The 26,800-nt window shown below is 39.9% G+C and overlaps 1 long non-coding RNA gene and 1 pseudogene across 2 annotated transcripts in view; one reads left to right on the plus strand and one right to left on the minus strand.

Annotated features, from left to right (window-relative positions):
* LOC309641915 (cytochrome c oxidase assembly factor 8 pseudogene) overlaps nucleotides 1-26,800 on the minus strand; it is a 1,056,438-nt pseudogene that overhangs the window by 414,947 nt on the left and 614,691 nt on the right. The window lies entirely within an intron of this gene.
* The window catches only part of LOC309641924, an 89,610-nt gene continuing 68,899 nt past the window's right edge, over nucleotides 6,090-26,800 (plus strand). Inside the window, exon 1 of the long non-coding RNA XR_014252861.1 lies at nucleotides 6,090-16,121. This is a non-coding gene — a long non-coding RNA (uncharacterized lncRNA). The remainder of the gene's footprint in view (nucleotides 16,122-26,800) is intronic.

Below are 26,800 nucleotides of genomic sequence, written 5' to 3' on the forward strand. Positions count from 1 at the left end.
GTTGCCCATATCAGGCTGTACTCTCAGCATTTGCTTATAAGGACTTTCCATCACACTTACTGCCAACAGCTTATTCATCTACACAGCCTCAGTCCCTAACCCAGTGCCTGGCATGTGGTAAGAGCTTAATCTGTCTTAATCCAATGTGACTGTTTACTGACCCTTAATTCTCTTCATGTTTATACAGATAATTTTTCAGGATCTATTCTGGGAATTTTTACATGCCCTGGTTATAATGCCTGATAGAAATCAACTTTGAAATAAAACATCTTCTTCATTTCAAAATAGAAGAATTGAGGGGCTGAGAATTTGGAAAGGGGCCATTGAGTCAAACATCAGGGTAAAAGCACTCCAGGGCTGAAGGTGATGAGATGAAACAGGATGATGCCCATTCTGGCATTGTAAAGGTGGCAGGCAATGTGAGGGAATCCAGAATTCATTGGTGTCGATGCTATAGACTATAAATCAGTCTTTGGCACTCCCTCTGCCAGGTGGTGCCCTTCATCATGAAAAGAGGCTCTGTCAGGATGAGTCAAATGTTTACTGCATTGAGTCAGCTGCACCAGCTCTTCCATGTCAGTACTCAACTAAATGTAACAACACATCATTAACAAACTGCACAACCCATGTGTCTCCTCGTGACATCCAGCATCAAGCTGGAAAACATTCAAAGCTAACTCTCCTAAACCCAGGAGGATTGGAAAACTGGTGATCATCTCCCTAATCTACTCTACTACACGCCATGGTTATATAATTAATTGATTCTTTTAAGGGTCCCCATACTGAACATCCTCATGCTAACTTTAAACATCTCTTCTATGTCTGTTTTGCCTTTTATATGAAGCTGGTTTTCTTCTCTCACTATTGAATCTAAAGAGGAAAAGGCTTCCTTTAAGTTTATCAACAAAAGCAAAAAAAACACTAAAATTTACCAGTACAGAACTGTCCTTTATGGCAAAACAGTACCCAGCATGCCAGAGTATGATGTTCCATGAATGACATGCAAATTTTTCACGTGATGGGGGCTGACTTCCAGAAATTTTCTTTCAATGGAAAGCTCTCTCTACTGAAAAATTCAGTCCAGGGGTACAGAGAATCCAGTATGCTGTGGCTGAACAGGAAGTTCTGTCCTCTCTAACAAATGTAGTCTAAATATTTAGAGAACCCAGTAGAATGGGATTCCCCTGTGACAATGAGGAAATTCCCAGAATGGAGGCCATACTCTGTATTAGAAAAGTCAAGTCTGTTTTACCAAGAAAAATGGTGTGGTCTCATTCATTCAACTATCACTGGTAGAGACAGCTGTTTATTTAAGTCCCTTTCTGCCCCACATTGCGCAAACCACATTCCTGTTTCTTCCATTTCAGCAGAATCCTTTACTTGAAATTAAATACCTGCATCCAGACAACAGAATATTATTCAGCACTAAAAAAGAAATGAGCTTTCTTGTGAAAGACACGGAGAAACCTTAAATGCATATTACTAAGTGAAAGAAGACACCGTAAAAAGACTATACACTGCACGATTGCAACTATATGACCTTATGGAAAAGGCAGAACTTTGGAGACAGTAAAAAGGTCGGTAGATGTCAGGGGGTAAGGGAGGGGGAGGAATGAAAAGGCAGAACACAGAGGATTTTAAGGCAGTGAAACCATTCTATATGATACTACAATGGTGGATTTATGTCATCATAAATTTGCTTAAGCCCTCAGAATTTACAACACCAAGAATGAGCCCTAATGTAAACTGTGGACTTTGGGTGACAATGATGGGTCAATGTAGGTTCATGGATTGTAACAAATGTATTCTTTTTTTGGGGGAGTGAGAGATGTTGGTAGTTGGGGAGGCTGCATGTATGTCATGTGTCGAGGCAGGGACTATGTAGGAAACTCTCTGTACTTTCTGCCCAGTTTTGCCATAAAACTAAAACTGCTCTAAAAGACTAAGTTAATTAATTTTAACAAATTGAATACCTGAGGAAGAGGCCTGTCCAGTGCTTATACGGAAAAATATCTTTTCTTTTTTACTGGGTCATTCCAAAGTCTGTCTATACAGGAGAAGAGTTTTAAAATATCTCCTCAGAGTTTTATTTTTTAATTGCAATAATCTCTCTCATACCTGGTCCGAGGCAACCCAAATAAGAACCGAGGCTGAACGGAGAACAGTACAGTCATACCTGGCTTGATTTGCCCTCCTTCATCAGAGGACGCTGGATTTCCAAAGAGAATAAACCTAATGGGATTCAATTTTAATCAGTGTAATTGTTGCTGCCTTAGTACTGAACTATTACATTTTATTCACAGATATCAATTTCATGGAAAATAGATTGTAGTGAGCGAACAACACAATAAAGACACTCTTATTCTACCACACAGTATGCATTAGTTGCCATAGACAGCCTTACTTAGAGTATATGTGGTCCTCTCAAATCCACACACCCTTCATATCAAGATGAAATTCATAAAAGCAAAACAGTTTCTTGCTTCTTTTCTGCTCTGCCTGCAGCTTCCTGCCAGCTTGCTCCTTTCTCCAACACTTAATCCCGGCCCATACTCATTTGTACCATAAAACCTTAGACTTTTAATAAACTATGAAATTAACCAGAGAGCTTTAAGGTAAATTGCTATTAAAAGCATGCAGTGATTTAAAAAAAAAAAAATCTTCCAAGTAGCGGGGAAGCAAAGGCAAGCCAAATTTTCAAGATTTTAAGAGTTCGCACCATGTCTTTTCCAACACGGTGAACACAACGTTGCCTGTCTCAGAACTGCAAGGGTAGGGGCCTTCCCCTCAAGGACAGCAGGGTGCACCATGCTGTTTCTGTGTTGTAGGCAAGGATTTCCTAATGATTTCTTCACTTGTCCTTTGCTTTTGTAGCTTTCATTTGCACAGGGAGGGTGGAGCCGTTTCCCCTTTGGCAGTGAGTTAGACAGTTCTCAGACAATAAAACCTTGGACCTCCCTGACTGAGGACTCCCACACCACCATGCTTGATGGCCCTCTCAGTTTTCCACTCTTAGTCACTCCCAACCCCCCACCCTCTAACACACGTACATACATCTCACATTACATGTCCTTTCTTGCAAAAGCAGATGCAAAGTGCTGGACTACAGTGGATTAAACCAAGTCTGTCTCCCCCCTACCTCCATCCGTGAAGATTTTCACAGCCTGGTACTCCATAAACAAAAAAAACATAAATGCTCAGAAACAGACCCTGGTACATTAGCTGCAGGCTGAGTGCTTTGGTTTGAGCAGTTGTTTCATAATTAGTTTCTCTGGCACTAACCCAAGTGCTTATGAAAAGCAAATTGTATTAACATTTTATCTTCATGTTGCTACCCTATCTGCTGCATTATTTGGCACCTTGGGGGAAGCCCAGGCTGGTTTCATACTGACAGGAAACTTCCTGAGCTGGTACCGTAGGTGGTCTCACACCTGCTTTTTGAGCCAGAGCACCAGAAGCTGTTATTCTAAGACCTGATTTCAGTAGGTCGAATTTTGTTGACACATTTCCATGGTGCCGTTTATGAGGTAATGTTTGTGGCTTGAGACCATGTGAATTGCTGTGAACCTGACTGAAGAAATCAAAATTTCATAGCATCATCAAACAACTTCTTTTCTCATGTAAAATACACACACCCACGAGATCCTCCCACGTTTAACTTTAATCACAGAACTAAAGCCAAAAAAAAAAAAAGTACATTAAAAAAATGATGCGCAGCCACGTCCTTGCCTCTACCTCATATATTTTCAGCCTAGATACTCCCAGCAGTCAACAACCTGTGCTGTGCCAGCCCCCCTCCCTCTCCCACCAAGCTGTTCACATGCCCTGGGTCTTCCACCTTCAGAGAGAGCACATTTATCTGATATGCCTGCAGTGAGGATGGAATGAATGGTCTCTCCAAAACCAAAATGCCCCAACAAAAATCAATAAATCAAAACTGTAACCGTTCTGACTAATGTCTGAAGTAGACGCCTACTGTGAATTGAATGTATAATGATACAGAAGATTGACAACAGGTCCCCAAACAAGCAGTAAAAAGTCCCTCAATGCCAAATATTTTTAATCCAAGCTACATAATGGGAACTGCACTGTAAATTGTTTTGTTTGCAAGCCACCTGCGGGCTAACCAAGTGTGCCTAGACCTAAAACTTTCTAAATCCTATGCACACGACATGAAAAATATATTGGTCAAGATGTGTGTTTCTCCAATGTTCAGCGATCTTGATTCTACTCGAAAAATCCTAATGACAAAACGTCTTGGAACAGATCATAAGACATTTGTCACAATTCAAAGACCTTTCAACATAACATGAAATAAATCATGACAAAGTATTATTAAAATCCATGTGTTTATTCCATATCTGCAGGCTAAACACCAGTTGACTCTTACCATGGAAATTTTTCAGTCCATAACACCAATCCCTCTTCCAGACCCTAGTAATTTAATTTCCTTGCATTGGTGTGCATTTTTATGAAGAACCAGCCTTTCCTTCCTTCTCCTTTCGTATTCCTCACTAGCATTATAGCATATGCACACATGGCTTATATTTTGTATTGTGCATAAGAAAAAAAGCAAGGTATTTCATGAACATGGAATCAGTTAGTGAGACTAACAAAGGTTAATACATAGGTGAATTACCCAAGTGTAGATCATATTGTCTTGGTTTCAGGAAGGATTCTACTGACTTGCATTTTTGGTAAATCTTTCATTTTGAGCAAAGAAGGATCATTAAGAAATTGATCCACTACTTCTTTTAGGGTTCTCTATGTATAATGTCCCACATTAGAAAACATAGAACTTAGTATTTGAAAAAGTTTTTCTTTCTCTTGAGGACACATATGGTTGCCTTTAGAAACAGCCTAGTATAGTGGTTAAGGCACAGACCTGGAGTCAGATGGTCTGGGTTTGAAACCCAGCTCCACCAAATACTAGTTATATGCTTGTGGGTAAACTACTAACCTCTCAGTGCCACTTTCTCCTCATCTGCAAATAAGGGTTCTTGTGGGGGGTCATATGAGACAGCCATGTAAGCACTTAGAGCTGTATTTATCTCATAGTAAGTGCTCATTTTTATTGTTTGGGAACAATAAGAACTATGTGACTGCCCGTGTTTACCTTTTCATTTTGACCACCAGGAAATTCAGATCAAGTTTTCAGCCCAGTTATAGCAACTGATAATTCTTTGCAACCTCAGTATCTATATTCAATTTGTTTTTCAGTCTTTGACTTTTTTCAAAGCTACATTTTTTGCCATTCTTGACTCTTTATGATTGTCTATATTTTAATAAAATAATTTAAATTCTTTATGTAAGAATGAAGAGAAAAATATGTAAAAGTAACCCTAGAAATTATCAATAAGCTTGTAGCTACAAATATACAGATTTGGAAGTTCCCAAGTCAAATCTGGGTAACTAGGATGATTATGTGATTTAAAGGAGGAAATTGAGGTACTGTCTTGTGGCCGGACATAAGAAAGCATTCATGAATAAAGTTACTTTACTCTCCTCTAAGCATAAACTCCCTCATCTGTGAATGCTGAACTTAATGATCTCTACCTCTCAAAGTGCTTTTGAAGATTATAGGAGATAATTTTTTTAAATTAAAGTGTAGTTGATTTACAATGTTGCGTTAGTTTCAGGTATACAGCAAAGTGATTCAGTTTCATATATATATATATATATATATATATATATATATATATATATTCTTTTTCAGATCCTTTTCCCTTATAGGTTATTATAAAACATTGAGTATAGTTCCCTGTGCTATACAATAGGTCCTTGTTGTTTATCTATTTTCTATATGTTAGTGTGTATATGTTAATCCCAAACTCCTAATTTATCCCTTCCCCCTCCTACCCCTTTGGTAACTTTAAGTTTGCTTTCTATGTTTGTGCGTCTATTCCTGTTTTATATATAAGTTCATCTGTATCATTTTTTTTAGATTCCACATATAAGTGATATCACATGATATTTGTCTTTGTATGGTTTACTTCACTTAGTGTGATAATCTCTAGGTCTGTGCATGTTGCTGCAGATGGCACTATTTCATTCTGTTTATGATTGAGTAATATTCCATTCTGTATGTATATATATATACACCACATCTTCTTTATCCATTCGTCTGTCGATGGACATTCAGGTTGCTTCCATGTCTTGGCTATTATAAACAGTGCTGCAACAAACATTGAGGTGCATGTATCTTTTCAAATCATGGTTTTCTCTGGATATATGCCCAGGAGTGGGATTGCAAGATCATATTGTAGCTCTATTTTCAGTTTTTTAAGGAACTTCCATACTGTTCCTAAAGGAGATAATTTTTGTTAAAGCATCAAGCACAATGTCCAGCACATAATAGATGCTTCTGGGGGTTATCTGCTGTTTGTTTCCCCAGATCCATTCTCAGCCCTTCCCTAGACTTCTAAGTGTCCAGGAGAATGACCTTGATGAAATACAAACCTGGGCTCCTCAACCCTCTAGTTAAGTCAGCAGTTTGGATATTGGGAGGAGAGAGTGGATGGGGTATTTATTCCCTAAGTCTTTCCACCTCCTTCTCTCCACCTTCCCTACATCCAGCGCCCTCTATGCTGGACCTTGGTTACTCAGTGGCTGTATTCTGCTTCTGTCCCTGAGCTACAGTTCTTGCTGGGTCCCAATAATAATTCCATCCTCTAATTACAGTAATCAGATCATCTTAGTTTGCTGAGGATTCTCTGTTTTAGCACTAAAGTAGTGTCCCAGGAACACTTCCAGGTCTGGGCAAACAGGGAAAGGTTGGCTACCCTACCATTATGTGCAACTGGTTGGGCTTCAGTCCCAAAGTAGAATACTAACCTCTCTAGCCCTCTGTCAGGTTATTTTCTAAAGCTACGGGTTTATGAATGATTTTTACTTTCGAGGGGAGCTTTCTGTATTTTTCAAAAATAAATAAATCTGAACAGAGCCCTGGAAGATGGAAATCTAGGCTGAACTCCAATTATATGGCCTTGGGCAAATTACTTAACCTTTCTTGTCTTCTGCTAGATCATCTGTAAACTGGGTTATCTTGCCTGCTGCAGTGTTGATGTTGCCTTCTTCTAGGGGGAACGCTATACCCATCAATACCCGTAGGTCTCTCAAGTCATGAGATGAATAAATATCTTGAGAGAGAAATAATTTCCTATCTGTTGCTTGACCCCTTAGTTTGGCTTCCAAGCCCCTCTTCTGCTGGAATTGCTGTGATTCAAGTCATCAGTAACCTTCTTATTGTCAAATCCAATGCCCAGTCTTCCTTCCCCTGACATTTACCATGACTTCTGTAGCAGGTTGAATTGTGTTTCACAAAAAGCTGTGTCCTAGTCCCAACCTCCAGTACCCCAGGTAATGTAACCTTATTTGGAAATAGGGTCTTTGCAAATGCAATGAAATTAAGGATCTTAACGTAAGAGCATCCTGGATTTAGAGTGGGCTTTAAATTCAATGGCGTGTGGTGTCCTTATAATGAAATGAAGAGAGAGATTTGAGACACAGAGGCAAAAGGATGAAGGCCGTGTGAAGAGAGAAGCAGAGATTGGAGTTGTGCTGCCCAAGCCAAGGAATACCAGGAGCCAACAGGGGCTGGAAGAGGCAAGCAAGGATTCTCCCCCTTTGGTGGGAGTATGGGCCTACTGGGCCCTTGATTTCAGACTTCTAGCCTCCAGAATTGTGAGGGAATAAATTTTTGTTTTAAGGCAAGGTTGCGGTAATTTGTTATGGCAACCTTAGTACACTAGCTCTTCCTTGGTTTTCAAGACAGCCTTCATTTTTGTTCCCCTCTTACCCTTATATATATGACCAGTCTTTCTCAGGCCCCTTTTTGGCTCATCCTCCTCTTGTTTCCCATCATGAGACGTTCTTGCAGAGTTTTGTTCTTGGCCTTCTTCTGTATACCTTAGACAGTTTTCCTTCAACTGAGAGTTCCCCGTCATGGTCTCAGACTCCATAATGGGCGATGATACCCAGTACTCTATCTTCTGGAAGAACACAGCCACCTCTTTCTGAATGTTCTGGATGTTGTTCAATTCAAATCAAATATGCCCAAGTTCAACTCATTATCTTCTCTAACAAACTTATCCCCTCCCTCCCGCACGCCCCCCTCCCCAGGATTCCCTAATTCAGTTGATGGCATCGCCATCTATTCTTCTAAGCTTTGAAGAAATCATCCTTATCACATAGACTACTCATTTCTGTCTCAGAAACATCACTTGAAAACTGCCCCCCTCACTTTTCCACCCCCAAAGCCACTGTCTAAGATCATGACTTCACTGATCCTCGTCACAACTACTACCACCAGCTCCCTAGCACAAACATCTTTTCATTTCTTTTCCATCCTCACCATCACCTTCAAAGGTATCCTGAAAAGTCAAAATCACATTCTCACTGTTCAACTTCAAAGCCTCTGTTAGATCCCTACTGCCCAAATCAGTGAATCTCAACCTCTTTTCTGCCACACAGAGAACAGATGTTCATATTCACCAATGGGTACCAGTTATACACCTTTCTCTGAATGTTTGTCATAGCTCTGCCCCTTTCCCTCCCAATGAAGGAACACATCGAAAATACAAGGGAGTAAGGGTGACTTATTTACCTGAATAACTTCAAATCTTCTCGAATTGAAAGTCAAACTGATTATTTTAGAAAACGTCAGCACTTTATTATTCTTAATAAATCATTTGCAATATATCTCATAGACACACTGCATCGTGGCATAGAAATTGAGGACGAATAGCCTGGAGAAAATTCCATTTCTCCTTAGCATGCCGTACAAAGCCTTCACAATTTTGCTCCAAGTTTTCTTATTGTCTCTCATTCCTCACATCACCCTCTGTACTCCAACGACACTGATGACACAGAATTTCTGAAAGACATCACGTTTGTTAACATTGAATTCACTGTTAGGCTCCCTCTGCCTGTAATGTCTTTTACCCCCTTGTGCAACTGGTGAACTGCTCTCCTTTCAAGACTGTGCTGAAGAGACTCCTTCTCTGAGAAGCCCTCCCTGAGCTTTTAGACATGACTGCTCTTTGATTCTTCTTTTATACATAACTGTAATCATTTCCTAAGGCTGTTATAACAAATTAACACAGGCTGCTTGAAACAACAGAAATGTATGCTCCCTCAGCTCTGGAGGCCACAAGTACAAAATCAAGGGTTCGCCAGGGATGGTTCCCTCTGAAGGCTCTGAGAGACAGTCCTTCCTTGCCTCTTCTTCACTTCTCATGGCTGCTGGAAACCTTAGCATTCCTTGGCTTGGGCTGCTTAAATCCAATCTCTGCCTCTGTCATGACATGGCCTTCTCTCTGTGTGTCTCTGTGTCTCAAATTTTCCTCTCATTTCTCTTATAAGGACACTAGTCAATGATTTAGGGCCCAGCCCAAATCTAGGATGATCTTACTTCAAGACCTTTAACTTAACTACATGTGCAAAGACTCTATTTCCAAATAAGCTTGCATTCCCAGGTATCAGGGATAAGGGCTTGAACCTATCTTTCTGTGGGACACAACTCAATTCACTACAATTCCTCTGTCAGAACTGTATCATAAGAATTGGTTCACATGTATGTCTCTTCCATCACACTTTGGGCTCCTTGAAGGCAAGGACCATCCCCTACTCTTTTTTTTCTTAATCCCCATGGCTTATCATAGCTCTTAATAAGTACTTAATAAATATGTTTCTGAAGAAGGAAAAGAAAAGCAAGTGGGTTATAAGTGAAATTGTCTCTCTCTTTTCCTAATGCACAACTTCTCTCAAGACTTAGGCTTCCAAGAATCTTCCATGCCTAAGCCTTTTTAAAAAATCATTTATTTATTTATTTAAAAATTCTATAGTGCTTTACAATTTTCAAAAATTTCACACACTTGATTTCATATAACCCCATAAGAACCCTTTTTTAAAAATCCCCTACCCCTATCTTGCCCCACCACCACCTTCTCTCTCCCTACTGGGAGCCATTAGTTTGTTCTCTATATCTGTGAGTCTGCTTCGTTTTTGTTTTATTCACTGTATTTTTTAGATTCCACATATAAGTGATATCATACAATATTTGTCTCTTTCTGCCTGACTTACTTCATTTAGTACAATGTCCTCCAAGTCCATCCATGTTGCCACAAATCATGCCTAGGACTCTCAAGGAACATAACCAAGGACCAGCCCCAGAGGGCCAGGTAACACTGATGATTTTCCTATCTCTTTACAGAGCTGCAGATCTGAAAGCATTTAGAGGTCATTGGTCTCTGCCTTGAGGCACATCTGTACAGTTAGATCATGCTAGCATCTGATAAGCTAGACTGAAGAGAATCAATCCTGCTTTTAAAAGCCAACAGAGACATGCTTTTGAAAAACTCTTTTTGGGACTCCGTTCCCACTAGTACTCGGTTAAAAAAATAAAGCTTAGTGTCTCCTTACACGTCATGTTGCATTTCCCGGGTTCCCCTCCCTCTGACACCACATTGAAGCTCACATTTTGAGACCCTCAGAAATCCTTTCCAACTGCTTCCATACCCTTGGAAACTGAGCACAGCTCAAGAGTCAGAAAATCTAGAGCTCGTGGCCTAAGGCAGACCACTGAGATTTCCAAAGGTCCCTTGGTATAGCCAGAAAATACAGATAAGCATCACAGTACCTCTTAGAGGTAGAGTAATGGATCATCCAACTAATTACTCCAAAAATTTCCATCTACAACTATACATCCAGTAATTATCCATTTCTTTGCCTCTTAACCCTGGGCTTTCAAGCTGCCTGTAAAGCCAAAAATATTGTATCTTGCTATTGCAAGATTAAGATTCGTATTTGCCCCAGAAAGAAGTCAAAGCAAAAAGGAGAGGGGGAGAGGGAAACACCTCTAAGCCATGCATAGTTAAGGATTTGGTTTCAGATCGATGTTAAAAAGCAGAGATAATTGGAAACATCATATGATTTGTGTACAACACAAGAGCTGCATTGCTAACTAAAACCATAACTGACCTAATTTCACTGAATGTTCCAACAAAAATGACAGACATGCAAAGAAAGAAATATAATGCAACATTGGATGAACCATATTTTCCCCTTGAGTTTCAAACGCATTCCTCACACAACAGACAATACCTACGTGTTACTAACAAGAGTACAGACCCTCTCATGGCCAGCAAAATGGTGCATGCTCATCCCCAAACCCACAAGATTACAGCTGCTTGACCCCAATAAGACTAAAGATTTTTTTTATTATTATTATTATACCTCACTGTACTCAGGAATGGAACAGAAAGGTAGTTAAAACTCAATCCATCACAAAATCTGTCTCTTTCTTCAAATCCATTAACAAAATGTAAAGGAATTATAACGGAAATTCATTTCTCTCTTTCAATACAAAATTAACAAAATCTCTACCCTCTCCTAAATGATTCACGTGTCTTTAACTGCACACTGAGGGATATCCACGGGACACACCAAGTGACATCTCAAGGTCTAATCTCTCTTGCAGACCATTTCTCACTTCTTATTGTAGCCCTTCCTGCATGCAAACATGCTTGGGAAAAGGGCACATTGTGTAAGTTATCTCTGATCATCTGGCAGGATTTAAGCTCTAAGATGGCATTTTATTTGCCTTGCTCTGCTTGGAAATCCCTTGCATCAGCTCTGCTCTCACAAAAGGAGTTGGGCTGCGCTGCTTTCTCTTAAATATTCTTTGCTGAATATTTCCTGTTGGGCAAATGCTTATGGAATGCACCCAATAAAGTGTCAAAGGGAGAACGATGTCAGTGAGTGCAAGATTTAGGGGACCCAGAGAAAATTCTTGTCCATAATAAACAAGGGTGAGAGTGCCAGCAAATCAGAAAGCCCCACCTCTGGGACATCTTATCTCTACCTGGCCTGTGCCTTATCTAAGGCTGCTTATCCGTCTCCCTGATTTTAAGTAAGCATCAGCTCTGCATTCTCAATTCCCATAGCTTTAGCTGTGAAAGATAGAAGGATCCTCTCACTATAGAGGTGACGGAGTTCTCTATTATTTAGAGCAAGCTCATTTATTAGACAGGTTTTCTCACAGCAACTGCAGACAATATTTGCTCCCTGTTAATCTGCTGACATATTATCTGTTCAGGACTCAGGTAAAGATAGGCCAGGCTCGTGGCTATGCACTGGATGCTACCATTGCCAATATTCTCAGGATGGAATAGGTAGGGATCGCAGAACCTGGGTTTCAAAGTATGGCTAAGACTTGTTCCCTTTCCACTGGAAGGCAGCTCTCTTACATGAATAGGGCCTTGTGTTGATTTTCTAGAAATTGTTCTGCAGGCTGTTCACTCATTCAAGGAAGATTGGTTGAGCATGAGACACTGTGCTAGACACTGGAGAGCATCACAGTGAATAGAAAACTCTCCTTTGCACAGTGTGGGAAGAAAGATTCATAAGGAGATAATCATAATCTAGAAAGACAATGGCTGGAATGGATACAGGGCTCTGCTGTGGAAAGAGTCAGGCAGACAGAGGGTCAGATTCCAGCTCCACAACGTTTCCCTGGGGGACCTTCAATAATCTCAGGTAATTCCCAGCCCCAACTTACTGGTCAACGTAATGAGAATATCATCTTTATAGATTTGTTCTGAGAGATCAGTAAGAAAATGTACGTAAAACACCAAGTGCTGTGTCTAACACATAGGAGATAGTCAACCAAAGGCAACTGCTACGACTGCTTTAGACAGAGGAACATGGGAGAAGTGAAGGGAAGACTAAATCTGCCCCCCAAACAGGACAATTACTGCCAAAGGGAAATAATATATGAACCAGGTCTTGAAGGATATTGCTTTGGGTATTTATTTCTATGTAACAAACGACACTAAAACCTACTGCCTTAAAATATCCATCTTATTTTGTTCATGATTTTGTTGGTCAGGAATTCAGGAAGGGCTCAGGTGAATGGTTCATCTCTGACCCATGGGTGTTAGTTGAGGCAATGGGGGCAGAGCATCCACTCCCAAAAGGCTCCCTCACTTGTCTGTCTGGTACCTCAGTGTCCCTTGGCCTCTCCCTCTCTTCACATGACATCTCACCCTTCATGGCCTCTCTTTGGGGCATGGGCTTCACACAGGCATGGCAGTCTCAGGGTAGCCAGATCTATTACATGACAGCTAGCTTTCTCCAGAGTTCACATTCCAAGAGATAGGAAGTGGAAGCCACCAACCTCTGAGGTTTGGGATCATCAAATTCTATCTATCAAGTAGCCACAGAGTTGAACCAGATTCAAAGTGAAGAGATACAGACTCCTTCTCTCAATGAGAGGATTTGCAGCCATCTTTAACCTATCACAGATGTGTGGGAAATCATCAGAAAGAAAAGTGGAGGGAAGAATTTCCAGACCCAGAGAACAGACTGTGTGGACAGAAGCTGGAGGTGAAGGCTGCATTTATCTCCTCCTAGTTTGGAGTATGGGGCCCACAGTTGGAGTTGGGAGCAATGTGGGGCTATTGCCTACTGTTCAGTTTTTTAAATCCTGACTTCATGTTGCACCTGTGTGGAACTATGAGACATCATCATCTCATTGGAAGTAAGGAAACTGACTCTCTAATTCAGCATTTCTTACCTCTAATTTCAGCAGTATCTAGTAGTAATGGGAAAAGTCTAATACTCAGTGATTATAAGGCAAGCTACTCTATGATCACTCTCTCTCATTCTTCTGCCCTTACAACCAAATATTTTATGACTTATTGTCCCCTGGGTCACATATCAATTAGAGGATCTATTGCCATATATTGACATCATAGACATTTTTCACTCCAGGTACCCCCACTGAACTCTAAGCATCTAAGTTTGGACTTGCATCTGCCCATCGCCCACCCTAGCACCATGAATGATCCACCCTGATCCATGGGCAGTTTGGGCTCTGGGAAAATATAAGATGTAATTTATGTCCTCAAGGGACTTCTCTCATTGGGTGGCAGTGAAATGAAGACAAACCACCACAGCACACTAATGGCAAACACAGACCTAGAGGAAACATAGAGCCAAGAAAAAAATGTACCTCAGGCAGCAGGCGGCTTTACTTGGGGCCATCATAGGTTTCCAGGTGACTTTATAAAAAATAAACACATGGATGCACACACACATACACACACACTCACACAGTGAAAGAGTAGTTAGGATACAAATTTAGAAGATACATTTTCCGTGTAGCATTTTAGGGAGAAGCATATGTTTTAGGGGTATGACATATGTTGACCATCTAAATGATATAACTAAACTTCTTTTTTTAATTCTGGAAAACTTTTGCCTCGAATGACATTACAGGGGAATTTGGGATTAGCAGTCGTTTTTGCCTGTCTTTAACTACTGCCCCGCTGACCTAATGTTCCATTATTTTAACTATCACTTAAGGAACTAATGAATTTCAGACTAAACTTGGCATTCTCAACAAGTAAAATTCACCCTCTTCCTTTTCAACCCACACCCAGACTTTCCTCGTGGTGTGAGATCATTCAGGGTATCGTGGAGAAAGTTATCGGAAACAGAGGGAGGAAGGAGAGCCAGGCTGCCAGCCACGATGAGCCGCCCTCGCATCGTCCTACACGTTCTCCACTTTTTGGGTTTTCTTCCTCCACTGTTTTGCTTGCTTTTCTCTCCATCATCTGTTTCAAAGAACCTTCATAAATAAGCATGTAAAGTCAGCTTAATCAGCTTTTTACAATTTCTATACAATTTAAAGGGAACTCAAAGAACATCCCATTCAACATCTCACTTTGCAGGGAGAGAACTGAGGCTCAAATATACTAAACGTCTTTCCCAGCATCACAGGGGCAGAGTTTCTGACTCCACTAAAGCCAGTTGCCTTTCTAGTCATGTCCAAGAAATAGAGAGAAGGAAACCTACTGTCTTTCCTACAAAGAATTGTGAACAAGGATTACAGGCTATTATTTTTAAAATATTATCTGTTCTGCCCATTTGATTAAAGATGGTCTGAGAACATCTCAAATTTACCCCAATTCAAGGCAATAGACTTTGTAAAGCAGGCCAAGACTTCTATTGCAGGTTAAGAAATGACGAAATGAAGCTAGTTATGCATAGTCCATAAGGAAAGAACACACTGTACATTCCAGTGTCTTTTCCAACTGGAAAGAACATTCATCAATTATTTTGTATGGGAATTAGTTCTTAATAAAAATCCACTCTAAGAATAAGGCAAGCCTATGTTTTCCTGCAAAAGTAAAATTCTTACCTTCCAAAGAGAGGCAATGATGATGTTGATTAAAATTTTGTGAGTATAAAATGATGAGTGAATCCTGAATGATACAAATAGTGCTTTGTTAACACACCAGTGACATTGTTGAGCTGCTATAAAATAGAAAGTCTCTTCTTTAACCAGCAGAAAGGAAATTGGTTTATATAATAGCAATTATATAATTAGGAGGAACTACAATAATGTTTGACTATCCTGCCTTAATAACTGTGTTATAATAGAAACAAAATACTATTTATGTTATCCTCTCATTGAAGCCAATAAAAATTATAAGGCAGCTGATTTTATTTATGGATGTCTATTTATTACAGATTTCTTTTAGATTTAGCTACCACAAAAATGACTCTTTGGCTATGAATATGGATGATTGGATAATTTAATACCATGCTATCTCAGCCAAATTAAATGAAAACATATTGGACTTTTATCTTCCACCCAAGTAATTTTTCTTTAACTGTTTTTCTCCAAGTACCCTTGACATGTTCTGACTTGCTTACTGTCTAACTTTTAGTTAGTGACCACAGTCATCCAGAACGACAATGTGCAGAACATTTAGGAGTCAGTCTTGCAGATAAGTGTTAGTCCCACGCTGGGAAGTGGTTCCTTGCAGGATAATGAGCTACAGCACAGATGGTCAGAAGCAGCAGAGCTGAGAGAGGAGGGGAAGAAGTTAAAAGAAGTTCCTTATTGACCAAGGTTCAGAGCTGGACAAGGCTGGCAGAAGTAGACTCCCTGATCCAGGAACGAAGGGAAGAGCATTATTTCACAAGCAGGCGCCTTTCTGCCTGTTCACAGGGAGGCTCGGGTGTTAGGATGACTCCCAGGTGGAGAGTCCTGGCACTTCGGTTATGGTCAAGATCACTGGAGACCGTTGGTGGGAGTTTGCTGAGATGTGGTAAGTAGTGAGATGAGCAAATTTCCACAGTATATCCCACCTAGGAGTCAATTTTTGAGATGGGGAAATGGATGTCAATAAGTGAAATATGAAAAACAAATTAATGGTCCAGAGAATAAAGAGTAATATTGCTAAACACAAGGAATGGTAACTTCATGAGCCATTAAAGTGGGATTTTGAAGTTCCTGCCTAAAAGACCTGGCTATTTTCTTTTTGTCCCCTTCAAAGATCATTAAAGTACCTAGATCAAACTTAGGATCTCTTTTGGTCATTTTCCTTTTGTTTAGAACACACTGGTTTTCTATGTTTTACTTTCTTCTTATGTCTTCACAGTGTTAAGATGAATGCCTAGCTCAGTTTCTGTTCAGTATAGCTTAAAATAAGAATATAACTTGTGTGAGGATATGAAAAAAACATACTACTTTATATCATGCAAGACAGTTAACATGGTGCTGAGTATTTAATTGGCTGTTTCCCATATCCAAATGTCTCATTCCCAAGAAGTAATGAAATGTCTTATCTTAAAAAAATTACTTTATATCTTATCACTCCAAGATAGCATTTATACATTAGTGCTTTTATTCAAAAGAGTGAGTAATGGGAATGCTTCACACAATGGCTGGTTGAGGGTGGGAGTTAAGCATGGAGATGTTATGAGCAAAGAACTTTTGGAGAAACCTTGAATCCCAGAAGACAGGTTTTTGCTTCCTCCCGGGCTCCTAATGCCAGACCTGGCTCTGTCTCTGGTGTGAAATGGCATGACAGAATATTTGATTTGAATGATATGTTTGCCAGCAAATAGATGGCCTTTCTATTGCATAATGTCATTTCATACCAAAAGATACAACAGTCTGAAAGCCGTAATCCTAAATAACATTTAGTCAGTATCAGTCAGGATACACTAAGAATATAAGAAGTTTCTGCATAATAAAGGACTCTCACGAAATGAATCTTGTTTTGTCTCAAAATGAAAGCATTTTCAAGTTATTCTGAGTTTTTACATTATCCCATCCCAGTGCAACCTTGGAGTTGTGATATATCAAGGTTCTTCCCCCTCTGGGATAACAATCAGCGAAGAGGGAAAATAATTACTTTTGCTAGTAGGACACTGTTTTATATGACCCTGTATTTAACTGTACAGGTTATTACCTTCTTAATATTTTGATGGTTTTGAACATAAAAGACATTGAAATATTAGATAGTTGTCAAATGCATACTGTCTCCTCAATAATATTAGTTTCTTCATTTTTTCTTGATGCATTATGTTTACTTGAATTACTTTGAAATACTACATGAGTCTGATCAGGAAAATACATACAGTTAGATACTCTGTAGTCCAGTTTAAGTAATGTCAACCTCTGAGATTCAGTGACAACAATAAAAAACAAACTTTTAAAAGCCTAGTCAGTCCCAGGATTTTATTCCTACACCATCAATTTTGTATCAGCACTAGGAAATATGGAGAAAAAAAAACTAGTGCTTTTACTATAACTTCCTTTCTCTATTATTGCCTAGTCCTTCAATGAAGTGCTAAATGCAAAGAAATGACAAAAATAAAATGGAGAAGAAATCAGGAGGAGAGTGACTAGTACAGATAATCCGCAACCAGCTTCTGACTCAAGAGGCCATATCAGAGAACTAAGTTTATTAGGATCTTAATAGTCTTAATAGTCCCAGTTTTTAACCATTGTTGGCACAGAAGAAATTTTCACTAACTGTCTGATTAATTGATGAATTAACTAATGATTCCACAGTTTGTTAATCTATAACTTATCTCTCTTATTGAAATAGTCTCTTTCCTGGCACTAGATTATTTCCAGTTCTCATATTTATTCATGTGGATTTTCTCCAGCTTGTCTCCAGTTATTAGCCTATCACTTATTGTTCTCCTCTGCAAATTAATCATTATCTAGCCATTAGGCCCTCTTATCTTTTCACTCTTTCTCTCTCTAGGAGCTTTGAACAATACCCATAGTGTTACTTACCCATATGTAGATGACTCACAAATACATCACTCTAGTCCAGATCTCTCCCTGAATTCTAGTCATATATCCAGTGGTCTACCCTTGACATGTCCCTTTGGATGGCTAAAGAATCCATAGTCATGATTGCCCCACCCCACCCCAACCAACCAAACGTGGTCTTTTTCTGGTGTCCTTGTCTTAGTAAATGATACTAATTTGCATACCATCATCCTTGACGACTTCTACATCTTTGCTTCCACATTCAATGTCTTGAAACCACTCATTCTTTTTCTCTACCTCTTCTAGTACTACCTCATCCAAGCTGCCATCATCTTTCACCTTTACTAACTACTTTGTGGTTACTATAACCACTGACATACTAAGAAAAGTCAAGATTAAGTGGGGCTGTTTCCTACAAGTTCAAGGCCATGGCAATCACTCAATATCCCAGGATATCAGGGGTATCAGGAAACACCCTCAACACTCATGGTTCCCAGCATCTGCACCAATGTACATACACATTAAGATCCACAAAACAGCACATTTACCAACTGTGGAAGCTTCAGTATTTTTTTTTTAATTAAAGTATAGTTGATTAACAGTATTGTGTTAGTTTCAAGTATACAGCAAAGTGATTTGGTTATATATATAGATATGTATATATCTATATTTTTTCTGATTCTTTTCCAGTATAATTTATTATAAGATATTGAATAAAGTGTGTTATACAGTAAATCCTTGTTGTTCATCTATCTTATATATGGTAGTGTTAATCCCATACTTGCAATTTATCCCTCCCTGTCTCCCCTTTGGTAACAGTAAGTTTGTTTTCTATGTCTGTGAGTCTGTTTCTGTTTTGTAAATAAGTTCATTTGTTTCAGTTTTTTAGATTCCACGTATAAGTGACATCATATGATATTTGTCTTTCTCTGTCTGACTTCACTTCACTTAGTATGATAATCTCTAGGTCCATCCATGTTGCTGCAAATGGCAATATCTCATTTTTTATGGCTGAGTAATATTCCATTGTATATATACATATATATATATCTATCTCACATCTTCTCCATTCATCTGTTAATGGACACTTAAGTTGCTTCCACAGCCTGGCTATTGTAAATAACACCACTGAAGGTTCAGTATTTTTATTGTTTATTTATCTTTCTGTTCTTCTCATCCACTAGCCTTGCAAACTTCCTAATACATATTTTAATCACAAGGTCCAGATCTCAAGTTGCCTTATCTGATTCAGTACTCACTCAAGGTGAATGCTGATGAGTGCCAAAGCCTGGATCTGAACTGATTTAGTCAGGAATAGTTGGGTATTAGATTTTACATCTTTATTTTCACCTTTTCAGAACAGGCCTAAAACAATGAAATTCATCTGGCTAATTTATATATTTCAGTATTTTGGAAGACAAGCTGTTGTGGTGGACTTCAGGCTGCGAAAACCAGGGTCTAAGCCCAGCTCCACCACTTACTAGCTGGCTAATCTAGGGCAAGGACAATCCTATACTGTCCCACTTAAACTCCTTAACCTTAAAGGATTGTTGGGAGTTTTAGAGGCTCAATATAGGATGGTGCTGTGCCTTTAGGCTTTCAAGCATTGGCTTTGGAGTCTGAAAAACCTGGCGTCAAGGCAAAGTCTATCACTTATAGCAATTTAAGAAAGTTTCTTAACCTTCTCTGCTCTCAACCCCAATTTCATCATCTATAAAATAGGGATATTCTACCTACCTCACAGGGTTCTTTTTTTTTCGGCCACGCTGTACAGCTTGCAGGATTTTAGTTCCTCTACCAAGGATTGAACCCAGGACCTTAGCAATGAAAGCACCAAGTCCTAACCACTGGACCACCACCAGTGAAGTCCCACCTCATAGGGTTGTTTTAGCGATCAAGTTAGTTCAGGGACAAGTGCTTGTGACAGTGATTGGCCCCAGGTGAGATCAAGGGGCACCTGTGATGGGAAAAGAAACTAGAAGAAAGTGAGACACAAGCTGAGCAGGTTCATGACCCGGAAGAGGTGAGAGGGATGTGGGGCAGGTTGCCAGCAGCCAAGTCAAAAAGCATAGAGAGAGGAGAATAGTGAAATCAGAAAACAGAGTTACTGAGAGCCAGGAATCTATCATCAGTTAGTAAAAAAAAAAAAAGAGAGATAATGAAGAAAACACCCAAAGTAAAGGAAATGAGAGAGCCTATAGTCCCAAAGAGAGAACATCAGTAGCTTCCTGATAATTTTCAATTCCTGAGGAACCAGCTAGAATTCATTTTTGTGAAGTTTCTCTGAATTTTTCCAACAACAACAAAAAAACTTGTTTTGAGTAACTTTAAAGTGGGGAAACCTGACAACACTACCTCTGCCAGGTGATCAAAGTCAACATTAACAGTGGCAAGTCATGTTGATGGCATGTAACTTTGATACAATGCAATGATGATGGCGCTTTATGTTTGTGCTCTTCCTCCCCAAACATATAACCTCAGTCAAAGTATAAGTAAAACACTGATCAAGCCTCAGTTGAGGGACAGTCTACAAAATACCTGACCAGTATACCTGAAAACTGTCAAGGTCATCAAAAACAAGGGAAGTGTGTGAAACCATCACAACTGAGATGAGCCCTAGGAGACAGAATGACTAAATTTCATATGGTATCTTGGCTAGGATCCTGGAATAGAAAAAGGACATTGGGTAAAAACTAAGGAAATCTGAATAAACTATAGATCATAGTTCACAATAAGGTGTCAATATTGATTTTTTAATTATAACAAAGAAACTATACAATATGTTAACAATAAGGGAACTGTTGAGTATAAGGAAATTCTGTACTGGCTTCACAATTTTCCTGTCTGAAGTATTCTAAAATTAAAAGACAATTTTTTTTTTTAAATAAAGGAAAAGGGGACTTCCCTCGTGGTCCAGTGGTTAAAAAAAAATCTGCCTTCCAATGCAGGGGATGCAGGTTAGATCCCTGGTCAGGGAACTAAGATCCCACATGCCGTGAGGCAACTAAGCCTGCGCACCACAACTACTGAGCTCGTGCTCCTCAACGAGAGAGCCTGCATGCTGCAAACTACAGAGCCCACACGCCCTGGAACCCGAGCGCCACAATTAGAGAGAAGCCCGCACCGCAACGAAGACCCGTCGCAGCCCCCCAAAATTAATTAATTAATTAATTAATTAATTAATTAATTAATTAATTAAATTAAAGAAAGAAAATACCTCTTTTGTTCCTTGAGCTAGCCTGAGATAAGGTCTGAGCCTGCAACTAAACCATCCCTGGCTAGATCAGGTCAAATCCTGGCTCTGGCACTAACTGACTATAAGATCTTGAACAAGTTACTTAAAATCACCAAGGTTCTTCACTCCTCTATCAAACAAACAGAGTACATTTAAAGTTTGCTGGAAGAATTAAATAGCTAAATGTGTGGACGGAGCAAGTACTTATTAAAAATAACATTATTTTTGCCATCATCATCATCATCATTATTACTATAATTATTTAAAGTTATATTAACTAAAACATGGCAGGTACTCAACAAATATTGTCTCCTTTATCCATTCCCCCTGTGTATTGGTTCTTTATAACACATACATATACTACCTAGAGTATCAATACATTTTAAATGTCTGTACAAACTCTCTTAACACAAGCCAAGTATATGCAACTGACCACACAAAATGTCACCATAAACTAGAGTGATTCATCTACTGAAGGAATCTTCTGTGGAGAGGTTGCACTACATCTGCTAGGTGTTGACCAGAGCCTACAGGCTGACAGTGGGTCATGGGCTGGTCTTTGTCCCTTTAATCTTTTTCTCACTCTAGATTGAGCTGGCCTCAGCCTTGTCCACTCATAAAATATGCCAGTGTTTCCACAGGGTCGGGCCCTCTATTCCACCACTGAATACAGAGAATTTTTAAAGGGTAAAAGGGTAAATGGGCTATCAAGGCTGCAAATGGAACTTAATTAATAATATAACATCTTATGATGATTTTTTAAAAGCCAACTTTCTAACACAGGTCATTAATGTGGCCTTTGTATTATTTAGGATAGTAGAAGCATAGAAAAGGAGGAAAGTAATATTTCAAAGTCTTTTTTTTACTATTTTCATAAAGAAACATATTTTCTTTCAAGCACAAAACATAATATATTTAACCCATTTTTGATAATATATATTAATCATATCATACAAAATATACAATGAACAGAAGAGAAAATTTTCTCCAAGTTTGAAAAGTACCTGTTCCTCCATCTTAATTCTGATGTTTAAAATGTCCATCATTTCTTTGTTTTCTTTTATATCAACAGACTGTTTTTTAGGCTTTGCCCTAGCCATGGCCCTATCAATTCAAATATAATTCAGTTTCACTAAATGCACAAACATTTGGAGGATGTAGAATATGCACTTGGCACAGTGCTAGACCTTATTAGGACACAAAGGAGAAATGACACAATCCCTATCTTCAGGTGGCTTATTATACAGCAGAGGAAATGAAACATGATGATAATTATATGTGCTTGGCTAGAATATGATGAAGGCTATAAAGGATGCTTATTCAAATCACCATCAGAAGCAATCAAGGAGAGGGGAGCTATTTCCAACCAGAAGGATCAAGAAACTTATGAATAAGCATTGTCCCTGAAAAACAAGGAGTATTTTGGCTCCTGGAGAAGAGGCAGTAGGGTCCAAAAAGGAACCCCAAAAGTATGAGGATATTCATGGAGCCAGCAAAGTGGAGTTCATAATACAGTTCACTTTTAACTAAGTAGTTAAATTCCACACCAACAGCAGTTTGTTGCTTATTAAAGACAATATCCCAATTTTGTTGAGCTCAGCAGACATGATTTTCCTTTATCTGTCATTGTAACTGGGTGATGCTTTGTATTCGACTTTGCCCTAATTCCTGGAGAAACTTCCTTTCTGGGTCTCTCTAGCCTTCTATAGAAGAGACGTGATGTCGCTGTGTTTGTCCCTGTTATTTCATTTCCCAGGTTCAAGTTTTGTTTGTGTGAATAACTCAACATGACTCAGAAATCTGACTTTTAAAGTATCAGTACTATTGTGAAACAAGCAGCACATGCTCCCCAGAGTTACCTAATTTAACATGACTCTTATAAACTGAAAAATATAAAAAGAGACATCTTCGTAAACACAGAACTCATGAAAACTTGTCCTGTCTTTCTGGCTATCAAATGTCCTAACAGATTCCAGTTCATATATAGGTCTAACGTTTTAGAGTTGTAGAATGTTTCAATCAACAATATATGACCTTAGGAAAACTTGCTTAAATCTCCCTGAACTTCAGTTTTTCATGGGTAAAACAGAAGTCTGAGATGTCAACCTGGAATCAGAACGTTAATGGATCAGACCTCTAGAATCTGCTGGGAAGTATGCTTGGGAGTATGATTAAACCCTGATCATTTTAAGAAATGTGTCCTGAGACCTTAGCTAATTCTAAATTTCCTGAAACCACTTAGTGAGACGTAGATGGTGAAACAGTTCACCTAGAAGCTAAGTGACTCTCTGTGAGGCTTGTTGTGGTCCTTAGGGTGGCCTTGGAAGGGACTGTCACAGCTGAGAATGCCTGTGGTCTGCCCGGGGTGTATTCTAAGGATTCTGGTTATGCCTATCTTGTCTGATTAGCTCCTCAGGATAGAAATGATCTTCCCAAGGCGGTGACCAAATTCTAACCTGGGATCACTAGAAAAATCCAATTGTATTTGTATAATTGTATTTCAGGGCGATGGATCACAGGGGCCATGATACACCCAAATATTTGATAGATAATTCAATTGAATATCTTTATAATTACATTCGAAGCACACAGCAAAGGAGGGGAGCGAAGGGGTCAGACTGAGTCTGGTAGGAACTTAAGCCTCCTCTGTCTGAGTTGAGAAAGGTTTCCTGGAAAAAGCAGGAGTCACTTTAATAACCACTGGGACTCCATCTGCACCTAGTGTGTTGGGTTAAACCCAAACTGGCCAGGACTTGCAACCAGAGAGACTCAAGTGGGCTGTAACACAGGAATTTCAAGCATCGAGGGCTTGACATATGTCCCATCACCTAGAATTAGTTGCACATGTCTTGTTCCTCTACTGAGTGCAAGCTGCCTGAAGGCAAGAACCTTGACGTTATCGAAACCTTCATGGGCCCCCAGACAGTGCCCGGTACCTGGCACTTGCAAGGGGTAGGTGTCAAATAATTGAAGGAATTCATATTATAGCCCCAGAGCTGGAATGGTTTGAAATCAGAGAGCTGCTATTCTTTGATTCTGCTAGGATGGCTAGACTCTCTTCCCAGCCATGACCCTGGGGAAGAAGATGGGTGAGGAAAAGACTAGAACTGAAGCTTTCCTCGTTCCTCCTAGGTAGAAATGTGCCTAAACAGAAAGCAGAAAGGTGAGCAGACATGCTGGGCTCCTCAAATAGTGTACATAGAATGTGCTTTTTCCCCTACCCCACCCCTACTGCATCCCTCCTCACCTCTCCTTCGTGTCAGGAAAGTCTGGAGTATAGAGTTAAATAATGATGCTTAGATGAGTTCCATTCACATTCACTGGGTATGTGGTAGATTTGGTACTATTGTTCAAAACATTTGCTATGCTTCCCTGTGAGAAAATTCTATTTCCCTTCCTCACTGAAGCAGACTCGGATGCCTAACTGGCTTTAACAATGGAAAGCAAGTGGAGGTAGCTCTCTCCTCTGAGCAGAAGCTTTAAGAGCGAGTCTGTGATTTGACGTTGTCTCTTTTCCCTCTGCCATGAGACCCACCACATTCCAGATAAAAATTGCTCATCAGTCTGGGTTCCAGATTAAATAGGATGTGGAACAGAGTCCAAGCTGACCAACACTGGACATGTGGTGTGAAAAAGAAAAACTCTTTTCCTTACAAGCCACCAAAATTTGAGGGTGGTTTGTTTTTGCACCATAACAGCCTATGCTATTGATACAAGTACACTTTCCAAGTATAAGGAACTGTGCCAGGTGCTAGAATACAAAAGTAAATGGCATGGACCATCATCTTTAAGAGACGTCTAATCTGTGATACAGACAGAAACATACTCAGCAAAGTATTACATGAATCAGATTTGTAAGGAAAATCTCATAGACTCTTTCCTGATAAACTACCTCGAGGAAAAGCAGTCCAGGGGCATGTATGCAGCTGATGAGGTAATATGGTCACTGTGTCCAAAGAGCGGCATTTGGAGATCACAGCATCCAGGGGATTCTAAGGGATGTTTATTATTCACAGAAATTAAGATGTCAGTATGTCCCAGTTTGGGTTTATATTATTTTTCCTAGTTGCATTATGATTAGCACTTTCTTTTACTCCATCAAAGTATCTCAGTTTAGATAATGAATTATATAATCACCCCAACATTAACATGACTAAAGCTTATCGGTTGTTAACGGTCTGAGGCTGGCATCCTGGACAGGCCATGCTTCTCAGACAGGCTGACTGCACAAGTCGAGTGTACCAGATGGGCCATGCCAACTGACAGGATAAAATGTCAGATCACCTGCCACACCTACAGATCCCTGCTGAGAAAGAAGCCCAGGGGTCTCTTTCAGAAAAATACTCTTACGCTTTTGCACCGAGACCCTAATTGGCCCTGATACTCCCGCCACAACTGATTAAACCTGAGAATATGTGCCAGAGTTGACTGTGGACAGTCTGGAAGAAGGGCGGTGACACATTTTAAAACTGATTTGTTCATTCATTCAAGAAATATTTACTGAGCACCTATTCTGTGGCAGGCCGTCTATACTGAATAGTGACAAACTAACCCAGCCGCATGCTGTCTTGGGAAATATGACAGTGAGACGCATTGCAGGGGCGGGAGGACCGGGGGAAGTAAACAGCACCAGTGGGCTCCCCTTCTGAGGAGGTAACAAGAGGGCGCTCAGACTGCTGCTACATCAGAACCTGGTGGGCTGTGGTTCTAAAGCTTCTTACCCTCCACGGAGCACGCCGGTCATGGGAGTGCTGGGGCCCTCTGGAGTTAGCTTCGAGGCTGCTGAGATGGGTCAACCTACCTCCCGATTCCCACCTGCATCCCAAAAACCAACCCACAACTAGGGTTGCCAAATTTGGCAAATAAAACCTCAGGGTGGCAGTTATATTTGAATTTCAGATAAACAAGGAATACTTTTTAAGTCTAAGTACATCCACACAATATCTGGGACATATTTATACTAAAAAATTATTTGTTGTTTATATGAAATTCAGATTAACTGGGTGTCCTAGATTTTGTCTGGCAATCTTACCCCTATGGCATGGGCAGGGATGGGAGGGCAGGAGGGTGGGGGCCAGAGAGTGTGGCTGGCAGAATCTCAGTGGCACAGGGATTTTATAGCAAGTCAGCCCTAGTGCTGATTGCACCTTCGCCACCCCCAGAACTTCCAATCTGAAAAGTTCCCCGCATTGGACTCCATTTGCAGAATCTGGGACCTCTCTTCCCTCTTAGTCTTGCTGACACTCGGTTTGGTCAACAGGAACATGGGAATAATTTGAAAGATGTAAGGTCACTCACTCACTCAATCAACAAACATTTACCAAACATTTTCTATATGCCAGGTACCCCGTTCAGTGATCAAGACATACATAGGTCTTTCCCCCCAGGAACTCACCAGCCAGTGACAGATACGAGAGTGAATAAACAGATGACATGTATTGAGACAAGAGCATTGATTGGCATACAGAACATTGGCAGCC

The sequence above is a fragment of the Balaenoptera physalus genome, assembly GCF_965194825.1.
Source record: "Balaenoptera physalus genome assembly, chromosome: 13".
Classification (NCBI taxonomy): Eukaryota; Metazoa; Chordata; class Mammalia; order Artiodactyla; family Balaenopteridae; genus Balaenoptera; species Balaenoptera physalus.